Source organism: Pan paniscus, chromosome 6 (assembly GCF_029289425.2).
Source record: "Pan paniscus chromosome 6, NHGRI_mPanPan1-v2.0_pri, whole genome shotgun sequence".
Lineage (NCBI taxonomy): Eukaryota > Metazoa > Chordata > Mammalia > Primates > Hominidae > Pan > Pan paniscus.
In genome coordinates, this window is record NC_073255.2 from 155783413 (window position 1) to 155803533 (window position 20121).

Here is a 20121-nt window from a genome sequence, read left to right on the forward strand (position 1 = left end):
CGGTGAGCCGAGATCACGCCACTGCACTCTAGCCTGGGCAACAAGTGCAAAACTCCGTTTCAAAAAAATAAAATAAAATAAAAAAATGCAGGTGAATGTTAAAATTTGTTTCGTTTTGTTTTTTTAGTACTCTCTTACATTCTGGCATTACAAAATGCTCTAGCCTTCTCTTGTGTACTTCATGTCTCAGTCCTAGAATTAGTTGTTTCTTAAGGATCTCTGGTGTCTTTTACTGGAGAATGCTATTAGAAAGAAGGATCTATGTGCTAAGTGTGGTCCTTGCTATTGGGGTGACTTTGCTTCTAAGCCCTCTCAGGAGGTAGAGCAAGGAGATACATGCATGTATAATAACATGAAAATAAATCCGTATCTATAAATATTCATCTATGCATTCATTTGTATCTGTTTTAATCAAAACATGTTTATGCTGATATATCCAACCCTAATCTACATGGAGAATTCCAACCTCCTCTGCTTGCTTATCTGTAACAACTCACACAAATAATGAGAAACTGGGCTCCCACTGACATGGAAGGGAAGTGCTCGGAAGGGAAGGGTGTAGTCCCTTTAAGTGATACAGAAGGGTGTAGTCCCTTTAAACGATATGGAAGGGAGAAGGGGAGTGCTGGGTTGAGGAGGGCATGGTCCCTGGCTAAGGCTCCACCCCCAGGCCCTTACCAGGGGACCTAGATGAGGACAGGCATTCTTGTTTTCCTGCCAATATGTTGCATTTCCCAAGACCACCCTGGCCTGCCATGCCCCCGTCCTGTGCCTATAAAACCCCTGAAACCCAGACAGACAGACATTCAGGTGGCTGGACGTCGAGGGGAGCACATCAGCAGGCACCGGCACACCAGCAGGCCACTGACCAGCAAAATGTCTCAGAGTTCGGGTGGGGCAGTCACAGGAGAGCCCGGGCTGCGGAGCCACCCAGTTCCAGGGGAAAACCGTCTCCCTTCTGCCTCTCCCACACACTGAGAGCTATTTCCACTCAATAAAATATTGTACTCATTCTCCAAGTCCACGTGTGATCCAATTCTTCCAGTGCACCAAGGCAAGAACCCAGGGATACAGAAAGCCCTTTGTCCTTGCGACAAGGCAGGGGTCTAATTGAGCTGGCTAACGCAAGCTGCCTATTGTCAGCTAAGCTAAAAGAGCACACTGTAACCACCCACTGGGGGCTTCAGCTGTAAACATTCACCCGTAGACACTGCTTTGGGGTCGGAACCCCACAGTCTGTCCATCTGTATCCTCCCCTAGAGGTTTGAGCAGCGGGACACTGAAGAAGCAAGCCACACCTGCATACCACGCCCTGTGAGGGGACAAGGGAACTTTTCCCGTTTCACCACTACCGGTCATCGACTTACTGTTTAATTCCAGTATATATGCATGATAATATCAGAGTTGTTCACTTATACCCCCATGGGAAACAACTTTATCAGGTACATACAGTGCTGACGCACAGCTCCTTTCCCTTTAGTCTTAAAGTCTTTACTCATTTCCAAAGTTACTTAGCTCAGCAGTTTTTTCTCCTATTTCCTTTAGTGAGATTGTCTCATACATTTATAATACAGTTAGGTTACTTTGTCACAAACTCTATTCTATCTAGGATTCTGTGGCCTTGTAAATGACGTTTTAAAATTTGTATCCATTAGGCATGAATTTTTTTCAGTTTCGTGTATTTACCATTGCAGTATTATTTAGAATAATTTTCTTGCCCTAAAAATTTCCCTGTGTTTCACCTAGTCATCTTTTCTCCCTCTTATGCACCCATGGCAATCATCTGTTTATAATGTTTTTAGTAGTGAATTGTCTAAAATTTCATATAATTGAAATTATACAGCATGTGCACTTTCAGAATGGCTTCTAAGATTCCTCCATGTCTTTATGTGGCTTGGTAACCTTTTTTAATGTTGAATAATTTTTCATAATATGGGTATATCTCAACTGATTTGTCTATTGACCTTTTTAACACCATCTCTGTTTGTTTCAGTTTTTGGCAATTATGAATAAAGCTGCTGTAAATATTCATGGGGAGCTTTTATGTGGATATAAGTTTTTAAATCAGTTGGGTAAATATCTAGGTTTAACTGTGTTAAAAATTATTTTAAAAATATTACCAAAAGGAATGAGAGGTTTTCAGGGGATATATGAAGCAGTATATTGCTAGGTCTTAAGATGTTTTTGAGAAAAAAAAAAAACACTCATATTATGGTTACTGTAGCATATAGAAATGTTAGTGGAAGAAATAAATAAACTGGGACCATTTTATGTACTTGGCATGCTTTCAAAATTTAAAATATCATTTTATTTATTTGCTGTACAAAAATTGAACCTATAATGGTTTTTGAAGAATATAATAAATATTAAATAATTGATTAGAGCAAGTGGGTATTTTCAGAATGCAGGCACAAGTGACATTTTATTTGAATTAAATAAATGAGTATATAATATAATGCTAAAGTAAAATAGAAAAAAACATTTAAGATGCTTTTGCATTTCAGGGAGGAAAGCTTGATATAGAGAAATTTTTTCGGGGTGTTGAATGCTTCTGCTCTTTATTAAAAGTGTTTATTACATGAAAAACTTCATTCTGATATCTATTGCTACTAATGAGTTTGTTTTAGAGGAGACCTTCATTTATAGAAGAAATGGAAAAATTACACTTATAAGCCAAGGATTGCATATTACTGCAAGAACAAATTATTGAAGCATACTAAAGTAAGTTTTCTTAAAAATGCAACACATTCTAGGCTCAGGAAACTTAAGATAGGCAAGTTATTAATATATTGAGTTTTATGAAAGTAGTGATTAACTTTTGGAGCATACCTATGGGAAATATGTTTGAATAGTTTCATACTGTATCAAAGAGACAGTATGTGTAAAAGCGATTTGACATGAGAAAATTTTTAGTCAGCTTGATTATAAGATTTTTGAAAATGTCTTTATCTTTAAACATCAGAAATTGTTAAAGCATAGCTTGTTGAAGTATAACTACTATAAACATTAAGATGAAATTGTATACAGAATTTTTCTGAAATTATAAATTTTAATACATAAAGTAAATTTTCTACATAAATATAATTTTCCTAATTCAAAATATTTATAGACATTTTACAATTGTAATTTAATTTAAGTCTATCTAAAGTGAATTATGTACCTCCATGTCTCTTTAAAAGTAGTATATAGAACATATATTGATGGTTTGGTTCTTCTATTAGAGATGTGAATTGCTAATCAGGGCTGTGAAACCAGGATGCCATGTCACCATCAACAATGGTGTCTACTTTATGGTCTTTAAGTGTTTATAATTTATTTCATATTCTTTTTTTCTGATAGCTTTTGCTGTTATCAGACGTTTTGCTGCTTATAATCTGCTGGTTCTTTTGATACCTGATTGACAAGTGAATGTGCTTCAGCTTCTCACATTGATTTGAAGACCATGTTCTAGATAATCTCAAAAATCTAGTTAATCTGAATAATCCAGTTAATCTGAAAAAGATATAACTCTGAAACACAAAGTAAGCCATTGTAGGCACCCACTGAGAGACACATAGGTGGCATCTTTCAAATCAGTGTTCAATCTTTCAATCATAAAGGCTGGTGAAAATCTTGACCAGTATATCAATCATTGGTTAAACAGAAGCCTCAAGTTCAGTTCCCTTTTTTTTTCAAGAGAATTCATACTTCCAAATATTTTGGGAAATTAATATTTCTATACATTTTTTGCAATATATGCAGTATTTCCATGACTCTACTTATGACCATGAGTTTGAAGGAGTGTTATTATGAAAGGGCAATCACAGTTCTTACAGTTGTCTATCAAGTGGTCATGAAAAATCATATTAAAGTAAATCTCAGGGGGTATATTCTAATTAGAGTTTACAGCAAGCTGCTTTAGGAGACTGCAGCATTTTCAGTGGTATTCAGTGTGTGTTCAGAAAATTTAGGGCAGAGTTAACTCAGAACAATTTTGTGCCAATATAACACTTTTGACACTTTCATTCACTTAAAAAAATTTGTTCTACAAGCATTTGCAGTACTATGATGTGCTATGTAAATAAAATGTAAATCAGCATTCCTGAAGACCGCTATATATTTCCTTTCAGTTCTTTGTTAGAAATATATAATGTAAAGAAAAAGTAGTAAATCCTTTAAGACTTGCTTTTCCTATTTAATAAAACTTGTGTCCTTTTAATTCTTATTTATGTATTTATTTATGAGTCAGGGCTTACTCATGTTGGAGTGCAGTGCTCAGTCACAGCTCACTGCAGTCTCAAACTCCCAGGCTCAAGTGACCCTCCTACCTCAGCTTTCCTGGTAGCTGAGACAACAGGCATGCACCTCCTGCACAGCTGATTTTTAAATTTTGTGTAGAGATGGGGGTCTCCCTTGTTGCCCAGGCTGGTTTGGAACTCCTGAGATCAAGTGATCCTCCTGCTTTAGCTTCCTGAAATGCTGGGATTATGGGCATGAGCTACTGTGCCTGATCACTTTGCTTCTTATTTTAAACTCTTTACCATTTTCCTGTTGTTAACAACCACACTCACTGAAAAATAAAACATTTAAATGTTAGTAATAATTATTTAAAATTCTCAAAATTTGTTTTTAAAGACAGGAACTTAAGATAGCTATGCAAAATATTCCAGAGTATTCCAGAGATACTCTACAAACTTTGTTAGGTAATTAGTTTGAACACAGATTTAATCATGAAGATGTATTGATGCTGTAAAAGGAAAACAAAGAAAAATTGCAATTTTTGATATTTTCCAGTTTAAAAAATTTCGGGTTATGTAGGTTTTTATACTCATAATTTCCTGAAATATATACAAGGTATGGGGATCATAAATCAAGAGAAAATAATTGGATGAAGATGAGACATAAACATGTGTTTGCACAGTAATTACTGAGCTTTTGCGTTTACTTGCAATTGAGCAGAATAAATTTGTTTTCAAATATAGAGATGACAGATTTTTTCTTATATCATATACTTTTATAACCAGTCCCATGTCCAAAATGAAAAGCACTATAAATTTCATCACTTTTTATTACCAAACTAATTTATTTCTTAGGGTTCAAAACTTTCTTAAGATGACTTCCTGGTCTGTATGTAGATCCAGCTTCTTTTTTTTTTTTTTTTTTTTTTTGAGTCAGAGTCTTGCTCTATTGCCCAGGCTGGAGTGCAGTGGCGTCATCTCGGCTCACTGCAAGCTCTGCCTCTTGGGTTCATGCCATTCTCCTGCCTCAGCCTCCCGAGTAGCTGGGACTACAGGTGCCCACCACCTTGCCTGGCTAATTTTTTGTATTTTTAGTAGAGACGGGGTTTCACTGTGTTAGCCAGGATGGTCTCGATCTCCTGAACTCGTGATCCACCCGCCTCAGTCTCCCGAGGAGATCCAGCTTCTTAATCCTCAAGCTCAAATTCCAAGTACCGTGGGCCTAAACAGTGAATATGGACATAACCATCTTCACCGCCGCTGCTGTAACTCTTGCCATTTGAAGGGAAGGCAACCCTGTTGACAGTTGTGAAGTAACTCTTGACTCTTCCAAACTATTTTTCAAAGGCCAAATGGAAGAACCTGGGCTCAAACCTGTCAGTCCTGTTGGAGGTTGTGGTTACATCCATGGCTTTCTCTCTGTCACCCAGTATCACATGGTCATTATAACTGGGGAAAGGGCATCTGAGTTGATGAGATGTTCTGTCCAGAAAGTCTCTTGATGTTCAAGAGTTGTAGAATCAAAGAACTTGGCTGTGTTGTCCTTGGTTGCAGTGACAAACATGATCATGTCCTTGGATAACTTTATGTTACTGATCTTCTGGGAGTGCTATTTAACACTCACCAATACCTCTCCAGATGTGGCATTATACTGGTTGGACACTCCACTCTTATGGTCTGTGATGATGTACTCCCCTGGGGGGTCCTCAAAAAGCACTGGTGATATTATAGTCATTGTAAAGGATTTTCATGTATGTCTCATTGCTGTCAATCTGCCTTAGGTCCTGCAGATAAAAGAAGCTCACAAAGCACTGGTAGCCCATCTACTTGTCTGTAGAGAATATAGTGATATTGTTCCCAAAGTCCTTGCCACAGGTCTGGACAGCTAAATCAGTTTTGAGTAGGGCCAACTGCTTCCCTGTCCCAGAGACGACAGCTGTTGTCAGCTGAGCCAGGGAGGACATGCTTGGTGTCCCAGTCACTGTCCATGCAGCACACAGCTGCTGTATGGTCCACGTGGGTGCCCAGCCTCTCACCGTTCACAGAGTACCACACATTGACGATCATCCCACTGGGGACGATATATATTCTAGTTGTTCATTTCTTATTTCTGGAAGGACTCCTTGATCCTTTTTATAGATCATAATACAGACAGGGTCCAAAAATATGGCAAATGTCATAAGTAAATGCACAGCACAAGATTCAATTTGGAGTAGTTGACTTTAAGATTTTGCCTAAGGAGAAACTGAGATGTGAACAAGCACACCCTTGACATTTTATAGAGTGTAACACCAAGTAAAGCAGGGATTATTCATAATTGTTAGAAAACTCTATTTCTGAAAGTAATAAGATGCAAAATAGAGTTTGATGTGTAGCTGGAAAGTAAAAAATAATTTCAAACTTAGCATAAAGTTTATTTCTATAATCAGAATTTAGGGTGGAAGTGGAAAAATTCATCAAGATTGATTGGGTAAAAGTAATATTTTCCTTATTTTAATTTAAACAATTTACAATAATTTTGTAGCCAAAATACAAGAATACCTTTAGGATTTAATTAAGTAGAACATGAATTGATCTATAATGGTATGTTTTGTCTTCCACACATCTTTCAATAAACAATAATGTCTTTACATTACTGAAAGACATTAATGATAAAGAGCCTTTATCACTGAGCCTCCAAAGGCACAAGGCAACATTTGGCTACTTCAGCAGGGGCAGGGTAACTGAGAAAGCCTTACCCCAGGCACCATGGGACACAGGGCCTACCTAAGACTGAGGCACAACAAAGTTGACAGAGAAGTTTCTACCTTCTGCCCTGTACAGCAGAAGATACCCAGTAGTGGGATTGCTGGATCAAATGACAGTTCTACTTTTAGTTCTTTAAGGAATCTCCATACTGTTTTCTATAGTATTTGTACTAGTTTACATTCTCGCCAGCAGTGTAAAAGTGTTTCCTTTTCACCACATCTATGACATCAGCTATTTTTGATTTTTTAAATTATGGCCATTCTTGCCCTTCTTGCAGGAGTAAGTAAGGTGGTGTCTCATTGTACTTTTAATTTGCATTTCCCTGACAGTTAGTGATGTTGAGCATTGTTTTCCTATGTTTGTTGGCCATTTGTATATCTTCTTTTGAGAATGTCTGTTCATGTCCTTTGCCCATTTTCTTTTCTGTCTTTTTTTTTTTTTGAGATGGAGTCTCACTCTGTCACCAGGCTAGAGTGCAATGGCACAATCTTGGCTCACTGCAACCTCCCCCTCCTGTGTTCAAGCAATTCTTCTGCCTCAGCCTCCTGAGTAGCTGGGACTACAGGCATGTGCCACCACTACCAGCTAATTTTTGTATTCTTAGTAGAGACAGGGTTTCACCATGTTGGCCAGGATGATCTTGATCTCTTGACCTCATGATCCACCTGCCTCGGCCTCCCAAAGTGCTGGGATTAAAGGCATGAGACACCACACCTGGCCCTTTGCCCATTTTTGATGGAATTATTTTTTTTCTGGGCAATGTGTTTGAATTCCTTATAGATTGTGGATATTAGTTCTTTGTCAGATGCACTGTTTGCAAGTATTTTCTTCCACACTATAGGTTGTCTCTTTACTCTGCTGATTGTTTCTTTGGCTGTGCAGAAGCTTTTTAGTTAAGTAGGTGCCATCTATTTATCTTTGTTTTTGTTGCATTTGCTTTTGGATTCTTGGTCATGAAGTCGTGAAGACTTGCCAATGTCTGGAAGAGCTTTTCTGTTGTTATCTTTTAGATATTTTTATGACTCCAGGTCTGAGATTTAAGTCTTTGATCCATCTTGGGGTTGGTTTTTGTATAATGTGAGAGATGAGGATCCAGTTTCATTCTTCTACATGTGGCTTGCCAATTATCCCAGCACCATTTGTTGAATAGGGTGTCCTTTCCCACTTTATGTTTTTGTTTGCTTTTTCAAAGATAAGTTGGCTGTAAAAATTTGGCTTTATTTCTGTGTTCTCTATTCTGTTCCATTGGTCTATGTGCCGATTTTTGTACCAATATCATGCTGTTTTGGTAACTGTAGCCTTGTAATATAGTTTGAAGTGGGTAATGTGATGCCAACAGATTTGTTATTTTTGCTTAGTCTTGCTTTGGCTATGCAGACTCTTTTTTTTTTTTTTTTTGGTTGCACATGAATTTTAGGATTGTTTTTTCTAGTTCTGTGAAGAATGATGATAGTGTTTTTGTGGGAATTGAATTTAATTTGTAGATTGCTTTTGGCAGTATGGTCATTTTCACAATATTGATTCTATCCATTCATGAGCATGGGATTGTTTCCATTTGTTTCTTTGTGTCATCTATGATTCCTTTCAGCAATCTTTTGCAGTTTTCCTTTTAGAGGTCTTTCACCTCCGTGTTTAGGTATATTCCTAAGTATTTTATTTTATTTTTTGCAGCTGTTGTAAAAGGGCTTGAGTTCTTGAATTGATTCTCAGATTTGTCATTGTTGGTGTATAGCAGTGCTACTAGTTTGTTTACATTGATTCCATATCCTGAAACGTTACTGAATTCATTTTTCAGATCCAGGAGCTTTTTGGATGAGTCTTTAGGGCTTTCTAGGTTTACAATCATATCATCAGTGAACAGCGACAGTTTGACTTCCTCTTTACCATTTGGATGCCCTTTATTTCTGTCTGTTGTCTGATTGCTCTGACTAGCACTTCCAGTACTATGTAGAATAGAAGGGGCGAAAGTACACATCCTTGTCTTGTTCCAGTTCTCAGGGGGAATGCTTTCAACTTTTCCTGGTTAAGTATAATGTTGGCTGTGGGTTTGTAATAGATAATTTTATTACTTTCTATGCCCCTTCTATGCTGATTTTGCTGAGAGTTTTAATCATAAAGGGATGCTGGATTGTCAAATGCTTTTTCTGCATCTATTGAGATAATCACATGATTTTTGTTTTTACTTCTGTTCATGTGATGCATCACATTATAGACTTGCATATGTTAAACCATCCCTGCATCACTGATTTAAGCCCAAATTGATTATGGTGTATTATCTTTTTGATAGGCTGTTGAATTCTGTTACCTAGTATTTTGCTGAGGATTTTTGCATTTATGTTCAGGGATATTGGTCTATAGTTTTCTTTTTTTGTTATGTTATTTCCTGGCCTTGGTATTAAAGTGATACTAGCATCATGGAATGATTTATGGAGGATTTCCTCTTTCTCTATCTTCTGAAATAGTTTCAGTAAGATTGGTAAAAATTATTCTTTGAATGCCTGATATAATTCAGCTATGAATCCATCTGGTCCTGGACTTCTTTTTTTGGCAATTTTTTATTACAGTTTCAATCTCACTACTTGTTATTAATCTGTTCTGAGTTTTTATTTCTTCGTGATTTAATATAGAAGGGTTGTGTATTTCCAGGAATTTATCCATCTCTTCCAAATTTTCTAGTTTGTGTGTGATTTAATATAGAAGGGTTGTGTATTTCCTGGAATTTATCTATCTCTTCCAAATTTTCTAGTTTGTGTGTGAAAACGTGTTCACAGTAGCCTTGAACTATCTTGTATTTCTGTGGTATCAGTTTTAATATCTCCTGTTTTGTTTCGAATTAAGCTTATTTGGATATTCTCTTTTCTTGGTTAATCTTGCTAATAGTCTATCAATTTTGCTTCTCTTTTCAAAAATACAGATTTTTGTTTTATTTACTTTTTGTATATTTTTGTTTAAATTTTATTTAACTCTGATCTGACCTTGGTTATTATTTATTTTCTTCTGCTGGATTTGGGTTAAGTTTGTTCTTGTTTCTGTAGTTCCATAAGGTGTGATCTTAGAATTTCTATGTGTGCTCTTTCAGACTTTTCAATGTAGGCATTTAATACTATGAGCTTTCCTCTTACACTGCTTTTGCTATGTTTCAGAGGTTTTCATAAGTTGTGTTACTATTATGTTTAATTCAAAGAATGTTTTAATTTCCATCTTGATTTTATTCTTGACCCAAAAATTATTCAAGAGCAGAACATTTAATTTCCATGTGTTTGCATAGTTTTGAGGGTTCCTTTTGGAACTTTTTTTTTTTATTTTATTTCACTGTGGTTTGAGAAGGTACTTGAAATAATTTTGACTTTCTTAAATTTATTGAGACTTGTTTTGTGGCTTATCATATGGTCTATCTTTTAGAATATTCCATCTGCTGATGAAAATAATGTATATTCTGCAGTTGTTGGGTAGAATGTTCCATAAATATCTGTTAAATTTATTTGTTCTAGGGTATAGTTCAAGTCCATTGTTTTCTTTGTTGACTTTCTGTCTTGATGACCTCTCTAGTGTTGTCAGTGGAGTATTGAAATCCCTCATTATTATTTTGTTGCCATCTATCTCTTCTCATGTCTCGTAATAATTGTTTTATAAATATGGGAGTTTTCATGTTAGGTTCAAGTATATTTATTATTGAGATATTTTCCTGTTGGTCTTTTTCTTTTATTATTATGTAATGTCACTCTTTGTCTTTCTTAACGGTGTTTGCTTTAAAGTCTGTTTTGCTAATATAAGAATACCTAGCTACTCCTGCCAGGTGGGGTGGCTCATACCTCTAATCCCAGCACTTTGGGAGGCCGAGGCAGGCACAGTAAGAGATCAGGAAATCGAGACCATCCTGGCCAATATGGTGAAACCCAGTCTCTACTAAAAATACAAAAATTAGCCGGGTGTGGTGACATGTGCCTATAACCCCAGCTGCTTGGGCAGCTATGGCAGAAGAATCTCTTAAACCCGGGAGGTGGAGGTTGCAGTGAGTGGAGATTGCACCACTGCACTCCAGTCTGGGAGACAGAGTGCAACTCTGTCTCAAAAAAAAAAAAAAAAAAAGAATAGCTAGCCACTCCTGCTTGCTTTTGGTGTCTATTTGCATGGAATATCTTTTTGTATCCTTTTACCTTATGTATTAAGTGAGTCTCTTGAAGACAACAGATTCTTGTTTGGTGGATTTTTTTCATTCTACCATTCTGTATTTTTTAAGTGGAACATTTCAATGTTAGTATTGAGATGTGAGGTACTATTTTATTCATCATGCCAGTTTTTGCCTGAATACTCTGTGTGTGTGTGTGTGTGTGTGTGTTATTGTTTTATATACTCTGTGAGATTTATGCTTTAAGGACGTTCTATTTTGGAGTATTTTGAGGTTTTGTTTCAAGATTTTTTGTTTTTTCCTTTTAAGGATCAAAAAGTTTTATAGCCAAGAAAGAAGGAAGGGAGGAAGGAAGGAGAAAACAGCTCCCTCTGACAGAGACAGAGGGAGCGGGGGTTCAAACAAAGAGAAAACCCCCAGTTTCCAGATTTAGAACTCCTTTTAGCATTTCTTGTAGTGCTGGCTTGGTAGTGGTGAATGCTCTCAGTATTTGTTTGTCTGAGTAAGACTATCTCTCCTTCATTTATGAAGTTAAGTTTGTCTGGATACAAAATTTTTGGCTGGCAATTATGTTGCTTGAGGATGCTAAAGATAGGACCCCTGGCTTGTAGGGTTTCTGCTGAGAAATCTGCTGTTAATATGATAGGTTTTTCCTTATAGGTTACCTAATGCTTTTGCCTCACAGCTCTTAAGATTCTTCCCTTTGTCTTGACTTTAGATAATCAGATGACTGTGTGCCTGGGTGATGATCTGTTTTTGATGAATTTCCCAGGTATTCTTTGAGCTTCTTTGATTTGGGTTTCTAGATCTCAAGTGAGGGCCCGGAAGTTTTCCTTGAGTATACCCTCAAATATGTTTTCCAAACTTTTAGATTTCTCTTCTTCCTCAGGAATACTAATTTTTCTTAGGTTTGTCCATTTAATCTAACCTCAAATTTCCTGGAGGCTTTGTTCATTTTTTAAATTCTTTTCTCTTTATCTTTCTATGATTTGGTTAATTTAAAAGCCTTTTCTTCCAGCTCTGAAGTTCTCTCTTCTATTTGTTCAATTCTATTTTTGACAATTTCCAGTGCATTTTTTTTTTTGTATTTCTGTAAGTGTGTCTTTCATTCCAGGCATTGTGATTTTTTTTTTCTTTATGGTATCTATTTTTCTGGAGCATTTTCATCCATATTCTGTATTTTTCAAAATTTATTTAAGTTGGTTTTCATTTTTCTCTTGTATCTCCTTGAGTTGTTTAATAATCAACTTTATGAATTTTTTTACCTGGCAATTCAGTGATTTCTTCCTGGTTTGGATCCAGTTCTAAGGATCTAGTTTGGTCTTTTGTGGGGGTGTTATAGAACCTTGTTTTGTCATAATACCAGAATTACTCTTCTGATTCCTTCTCATTTGGGTAGACTATTTTAGTGGAAAAATCTGGAACTCAAGGGTTGCTGTTCAAATTCTTTTGTCCCACAGGATGGTCCCTTAATGTGGTACACTCCCACTCCCCCTAGGGATAGGGCTTCCTGCAAGCCAGACTGCAGTAATTGTTGCCCTTCTAGGTCTAGCCACGCAGCAGGGCTACTATGCTCTGGCCTGCTGCTGGGAATGTCTTCAAAGAGTCCTGTGATGCAATCTATCTTCAGATCTCCCAGATGTGAATACCAGCATTTGCTCCAGGGAGGTGGCAGGGATGCGAAGTAGACTCTGTGAGAGTCCTTGGTTGTAGATATGTTTAGTGTGCTAACTTTCTTGAATGCTGGTTATGCTAGCTGTGAAGTTGTCACATGGACAGACTCAGGACCACTGGTTAGCCATGATGTTGCGGGCAGTGGAATAAGCTGTTATTTTCCTCTTTCTTGGAGCAGACTTATTCTGTCATGAGTTGCTATAATGTTTTAAGTTGGTTGGCTTCCAGCCAGGAGGTGGCAATTTCAAGAGAGCATCAGCTGCAATAATAGAAGGGGGACATACGCTTGCCTTAAGACGGCCAGGATTAGTATTTGGGTTTCTCAGGTGATGAACGAGGTCATAAAGGTCCCAAGAGTTGGTCTTTTGTGATTGACTATTGGGGTGGGTGGAAAAATACCATCACATGGGAACAGGGTTAGGCAGGTCTGAACTCAGACTCTCCTTGGGTGCAGCTTGCCACAGCCACTGTTGGGGCTTGCAGGTAGTTCTCAGGCTAATGGGGTTACGTTCCAGAGGGGATTATGGCTGCTTCTGTTGCCAGGGAAGTGGGAGAAAGCCAGTAGCGATAGGCTTCACCCAGCTTCCATGCAGTTGGCGAGGCCAGTATCACTCCCATCGTGCCCTGCTAACAGCACCCAGTTTATCTCCAGGCAGCTTGTGTGCTGGACTCAGACCTAACCTCAGGCTGTAACTTTACTTGCTGAAAAAGCAAGCACAGCTTTCAGGCTATGCCCCTCCTTGTCTGCTCATACTGTTGGAGGCGAGTCCTGCTTTTCTTTCTGCAGCAGTTCTCGTTCCCCTTAGCTTCTGCTCTAGAGAGTTTGCATCAGTAAAAACTATTACAAACTTCTGTTGGAAGCTCTTTCACCCTGTGTCCCCTCCCAAATTTCGCCAGCTGCCTTCCCCGAGGGTCACTTTGAGATATAATCAGGAATGGCTTCCCTGGGCTCCAGCTGGAGAAATGGAGTTCTTACAAGGCTCTTCCCACTGCTGCTTCTAATTTTACATTTCACAGTAAATCTGTTTCAGCTCCAGGTACGGTTAACTTCTTCTCCTGTAGTATGGATTTTCAGGTTCCCTGGTGGAGACGTGTGTCTGGAAGCAGGTTTCCCCCCTTCTCACACTTTGGGAATTCACATATTTTGTGCCTGTCTTCCAGAATTGGCAGTGGCCTGCCGTTTCTTTCTAAAGATCTGAGAATTCTTTCAGTTTTCCTAGTACACACCTTTGGTGGTTCTTGGAGCAAAAGTCCACGGTGTGAGTCTCTACACACTTTTCTGTTTGTCCAAGTGGGAGCTGCATGCCAGCCTTGTCTACTATCCACCACCTTCCCTGACTATGCTTTTGAGTTCTTATTTATAAAATATTTTTTCTGGCCAGTGTCCTAAAGTATTTCCCCTATGTTTTCTACTAGTAGTTTTATATTTTTGGGTTTTACATTAAGGTCTTTAATCTATTTTGAGTTGAGTTTTGTACAGCATGAGAGGTGGGGGTCTAGTTTCATTATTTACCTGTATTTTATGGTAGACACCCTCTACCATAGGTATATCAGTGATTAAGTCCTGCCTCTTCTGGGAAGTTCTTTCTTTAGAGAGTTCAGGTTAGTTGGTTAGCCTGTGACCTCACCTCTCTGATGAGCTCAAGAAAGTTTATAATTTTCTAGATTATTTATCTTCTTGTCATTTGGTATTAATGTAGTTCCTTCTTGTGTTTTTTTGTCTTAAATGAATGCCAAAAATCTATCAATTTGTTATTAATTTTAACTAAAATTAAAATTATAGGGAGACCCACTATTATTTGTTCTGGCAGTTATAATGAAACTTCCTTATCAATAGCTTTCTACACAGAGAGGTAGTAGAGTGACTAGAAGGGATTGTTCTGAGGACTGAAACTATAAATTCCTCAGGTTCTATTTCTCAGTTTTTTTACTTATGTTCAATTACTTATGCCTGTACTTTCAGTTTATTCTTGTGTAAGTAGAATAATTATAGAATCATTCTTAAGATTGAATAGATTGGCTGGGCGTGGTGGCTCATGCCTGTAATCCCAGCACTTTGGGAGGCCAATGTGGGCAGATCACGAGGTCAGGAGATCAAGACCATCCTGGCTAACATGTAATATGGATTTTCAGGTTCCCCGGTGGGGACGTGTGTCTGGAAGCAGGTTTCCCCTCTTCTCACACTTTGGGAATTCACAGTTTTGTGCTGTCTTCCAGAATTGACAGTGGCCTGCCATTTCTTTCTAAAGATCTGTGAATTCTTTCAGTTTTTCTGGTACACACGTGTGGTGGTACGTGGAACAAAAGTCCACAGTGTGAGTCTCTACTGAAAATACAAAAATTAGCCGGGCGTGGTGGTGCATGCCTGTAGTCCCAGCTACACAGGAGGCGGAGGCAGGAAAATCACTTGAACCCGGGAAGCGGAGATTGCAGTGAGCCAAGATTGCACCACTGCACTCCAGCCTGGGCTACAGAGGGAGACTCCGTCTCAAAAAACAAAAAACAAACAAACAAAAAAGATTAAATAGACTAATGTGTTTTAAATCCTGCGTGTCACATGGCAAGTGCTTCATGAACACAAGTTAATGGAACAGGAGAGGTGTGGTTGTATTTTACACATAATATATCTATATTGGTAAGCTGAAATGTTAATTTCTTAATCCAGTAAGATAAAATCTTAATTTCTCTTTTTTCTCTTTATAAACTCATATTGATTTAGTAGGTGTTCTCAGGTGGGCACTGTACTATTATCCTCTCTATTTTCAGAACAATTTTAAAGACCATAATATGCTTGGGAACCTCACTTATTGTTCTGAATTTAGATATAATGCTAAATTTTCTAAAGAAAATCATGTTTTCTGAAAAACAAAAATAACAGGGCATATTTCTTATGTAAATTTTTAATAAAGTAACTTTTATTTTTGTTGTATTTTATGGAATTAAAATGAACATTTTCAGGGTGAAAAATTGTTGCTATTTGCAATTTCACATGCCAATATGAAACTTACATCAAATTAATGTCAACTAATATGTTTAATGGCATTTAAATTTCTTTATCTCTGTTTATTTATAGATCAAATCACATTTACATTAGAGTTCTGAAGCAGCATGTGATTTCAATATTTCCCGTCTATGTTTCTGTTATTCATTTTTAAATAAAATTAAGTATGGTGTGGTAGCTAATTAAAATTTTACGTAATCCTGTCATATTATTTGATGTCATGATTTCATTACTGTTATCTCTCCATGGACAATAGTTTATTGATACTAGTTTTTTGTTGTTGTTGTTGTTAAATTCTTAGAACTTATTAATCTATTCTGAAAACATATTTCACTTTAAAAAGTTAAGACATGTTAAGAAGGACTTTAATGGTGTATCTCAACAGGATTGTAATAGTATTGACGCCTTCGCATTTTACATATCATAGCACATTTTGAATAACTTTAAAAAATTAATCAGACAATGCACCAGTTACCCTGGTGAGGGAGATGATGGTGTTTCCTTCATAGTTAAGATGCAGCATCAACATGACTTATGTAAGAGTATTCTGATATTCAGAACAGCAGCAAAGGTATAATTAAGTACTTCCGATTAAGTTGAAGATAAATTTTAAAAAGTTTAATTTGATTTTATATAGTGTACTTTACCTTAAGTTTTTAAAAAGAAGCTGACAGATATGTGATTGGCAGAGAGTTATCCTTTTTATATTTAAAATAACTACTTGAATATAGATGAAAATTAGAATGTGAGATACATTTACTCAAAATGTGTAAGTTCATATGATACAGACATTTATCAAAATGTCCTGCTAAATAAGAATTGACTCACAAGTAACTAAAAGGTATTTTGGAGAGTAGCTACTCCGAATTCCTCCAAATGCAGTGATCCTTTCCAGAGCTCCTCAGACATGGATTTTACGTGCAAACGCACAAGGCTATCAGCTTAATGCCTTGTAAAGATGTCTGTACCCTGCTTGTCAGTTCTGAAAGTCATACTGTTTTTATTTGACCCTAATTCTGCATCTCTATAAATTCTAGCCAGTGAAAGGCTTATAAAAGCAACAGAAAGTATGTCTACTCTTCTTTCTTTATGCTATTCATTTATTCATTCATCTGCTCATTCATCCATCATGTAGCTAATAGCCAAAGTTTCTATCAGATCTTGAATATAGAAATGCACATTAGAAATCTCTATCCTTGAAAAGTGAACAAGTCAAATACACAGTCAGCTAATACGATTAATCCTATGAAGAAAGTACAGGCAAAGATCTTACAGAAGCTGAATAAAAGAACTCCTGACTCACCAGTGAGGTTGGATATCAAAAAAGCCTTCAAAGAGGAAAAGACTTCTGACTAGACCAGCTATCTTCAGTGCAGGCAGGAGTATGAAAGCCTAACACGAAAGCAGAGAATGAGTCTCACAGATAATTATAATTTGCATACAGATTGAAGTAAATGGAAGTGGCATTCAAATGTTTAAAGAAGGCTGTTAGTGCTCTCCTACATTTTCGCTTTTCCAAACTAAATAGACCTGCCCTTAGTTCTTCATTATTTGTTATATGGTTCGGTTTCCAAATATCTTTAATAATTTATTTTATGGCACTTTAATTCATCGAAAAATATAATGCTTAAACAGCACAAAATATTCCACATAACTGAATTGCCTTTAGTCTTGCTGCGTTTACAAAGAGCACTGTTAAAACTAGTTTTTAAAACCTAACTTGAAGATGCTGTAGAGCTCACAACCTAAGAGCAATACGCCATAAAGTACAAACATGCAGCCATATTTTGTTTCTTATTATGTAGTTGTTGCTCTTATAATTTATCATTATTTTCAATAAGGATTCAATAATTTAAATTACGATTGATGAGAAGAAATATTTTAAAAATCTGATTGGATAATGTGTAAATTATATACAACTTTCTACATGGATCCTAGTATCATCTTGTAGGGGCAAAGCAAAGTAGCTGTTTAGCAGCATATATCTATTAATTTACTGGAATTCTCAGACACATCAACCATATGGAAATCAGAAGAGAATTCAACAAACTCGTTCTATTTTGTTGTGTTTTTCTAATGGTGAAGGATAACGACAAATAAATATAATAGTTGGTAGATGACAATAAGAGAGGGAAGTGAGGTGAGGAAACCTATGCTCTAGAGGTAAGAAATTTTGGAATAACTGAATAGTTTCTGGAGAATTTATGCCAGCATTTGTCATAGATCATTTAAATTTATCCTTGAACACATTAGGAAGTAAAGGAAAGTAGAGCCATTGAATCTAGTGGTTCATAGCAATCCAAAATTGATTATCAACTTCTAGCTGTTCAAGATCTCATCTTTGTGCCTCCTCAAGAGCAAGAACAAAGTAGAACTTTAAGTAGCCTTTGAACATATATTAGAAATTTTTGTCTGCTTACCAGATAGATAATGCTCACATTTCCCTATATAAGAAAAAAGCACTTTCACAGCATAATTCTCAAAGCATTTGTTTTCTGTGTCCCTTATTTGACAGTCAATTTTGTGTGGGCAGTTAATTTTATATAGGTACACTGATGATTAAGAGCAAGGTTTCTCCCGCTTCCTGGGTTCACACAAGTTTGCCACTTAGCCCTTGTGAAGACACAAACTTGAACATAGATTGCTTAATCCTTCTGGGTCCCAGTTACAGCTAAAATAAGAATAATAATATCCAGTTTACAAAACTGATATTTGATTTGGTATGCAAAGCAGCTAAAATTCTTCTCGACACATGAGAGGAGACGTTCTATAAATTGACACTATTATTGGCTTCCTTGATTACTTTATTTCTGAATATATTTGCTTTGTCCCCTTAACAAAGTTTGATGCTGCCATGGGAAAGGACTGTGGAATTTCTACTGTTTTACCACAAATGTAAATTGAGTTTCTATTATATGTGGTCTGGCTTAGAACTTTGCTTTGCTTATCTGCAGAGACAAAAACAAATTATAGCTAGATTGATTGATGACTTACCTTAGAATTAGGACCAATATATTTCACCAATAATGCCAGGTAATAGGTCATTTATTTCTCTAACAAGAAACTTCAGGTGCTGACCTGACCTCCTCCTTCTACTGTCTCATATGTCCTGAGGACTAGACTCCTCTCACTGCCCATACATCAGTTTTTTGACTAGTATCTACTTCTCATCTCAATTTTTTAAAATAATATTCTATTTTAGGATAGTTTTAAGTTTAAAGAAAAATCAAAAAGATAGTACAGAGAGTTTTCATATATTTGATACTACATTTCTTCTATATTTTCAAGCAGTACTTGAACATTTTAAGGAGTACTGGTAAGGTATTTTATGGAATCTTCAATTGGGATTTGTCTATTATTATTTTCTCATGATAATACTGGAGATAAGGGGTTTAGTGAAGAAGAACACAGGGAAAGTTGCCGTTTTCATCACGTTGTATCAAGGATAAAATCTATCAACATGACATCACTGTGTGTCTTAACCGTGATTCCCTAGTTGAAGTGGTGTCTGTCAGGTCACTCCATATTGCGAAGTCACTCTTTCCCCCCATTTCCATACTCAAGTCTGTGGAAGGAAGTCTCTGTATGTGCAGCTCATACCTGAGGAGTGGAGATTTATTCTGCAGTGGAGATTTGTCTTATATGTCCCATTTAGTTATTTATTTATTTATCTCATGTTTATTTATGTTAGTATGGACTCAGGGATATTTATTTCATACTTTGGGTTATACTCCAGTACTGCTTTATTTATTTTGTTGCAAAAATTTTTCCAGCATTGGCCATTGGTAAAAAGACAAAATTGGCTCTTGTATCCGTTAGGAATATGTCCGTACATTTTCTTTTGTTTCTTTGTTTTATTTTGTTTTTTGAGCATTTCTCTTTTTTTCTAGCCTAGAAAAACCTCCAAGCTTATCTTTTATATGTTCTGCCCAGTCCTAAAATGGGCCATTTATTCCCTCTTCCTCATATTGGAGAATAGTATTTGTAGAAAGCAAAATTTGTGCACTCTATGTGCTTTTTGTTCCTGGCCAATATTATAACATATTACATTATATGTAAACATATTAATTGAATAGCTATCACACATATAAAAATTAAGTGTACATCTGAACTTAATTGCTTACATTTGAATTTCTAAATGATAATGTGATCTAAAAATTTTTAGAAAATCCCCTGAGCATTGGAGTAAATTGCCACCATGATCATGTAATATAAATATATAAATAGATATATTAATATTGTTAATATTCAATGAGAAAAAGTATTTTCAAATACAAAATAAAATATTGTCAAATGTTATTTCAACTTTTAAAATTTCTATTGTGTGTATATTTTATAATTTGCAAAATATA

The 20121-nt window shown here is 36.4% G+C and overlaps 1 long non-coding RNA gene and 1 pseudogene across 1 annotated transcript in view; one reads left to right on the forward strand and one right to left on the reverse strand.

Annotated features, from left to right (window-relative positions):
* LOC129398349 (uncharacterized) overlaps positions 1-20121 on the forward strand; it is a 303592-nt gene that overhangs the window by 85392 nt on the left and 198079 nt on the right. The gene's annotated exons all lie outside the window — the stretch shown is intronic.
* On the reverse strand, positions 4844-6311 carry LOC100968879 (eukaryotic translation initiation factor 3 subunit I-like; annotated as a pseudogene).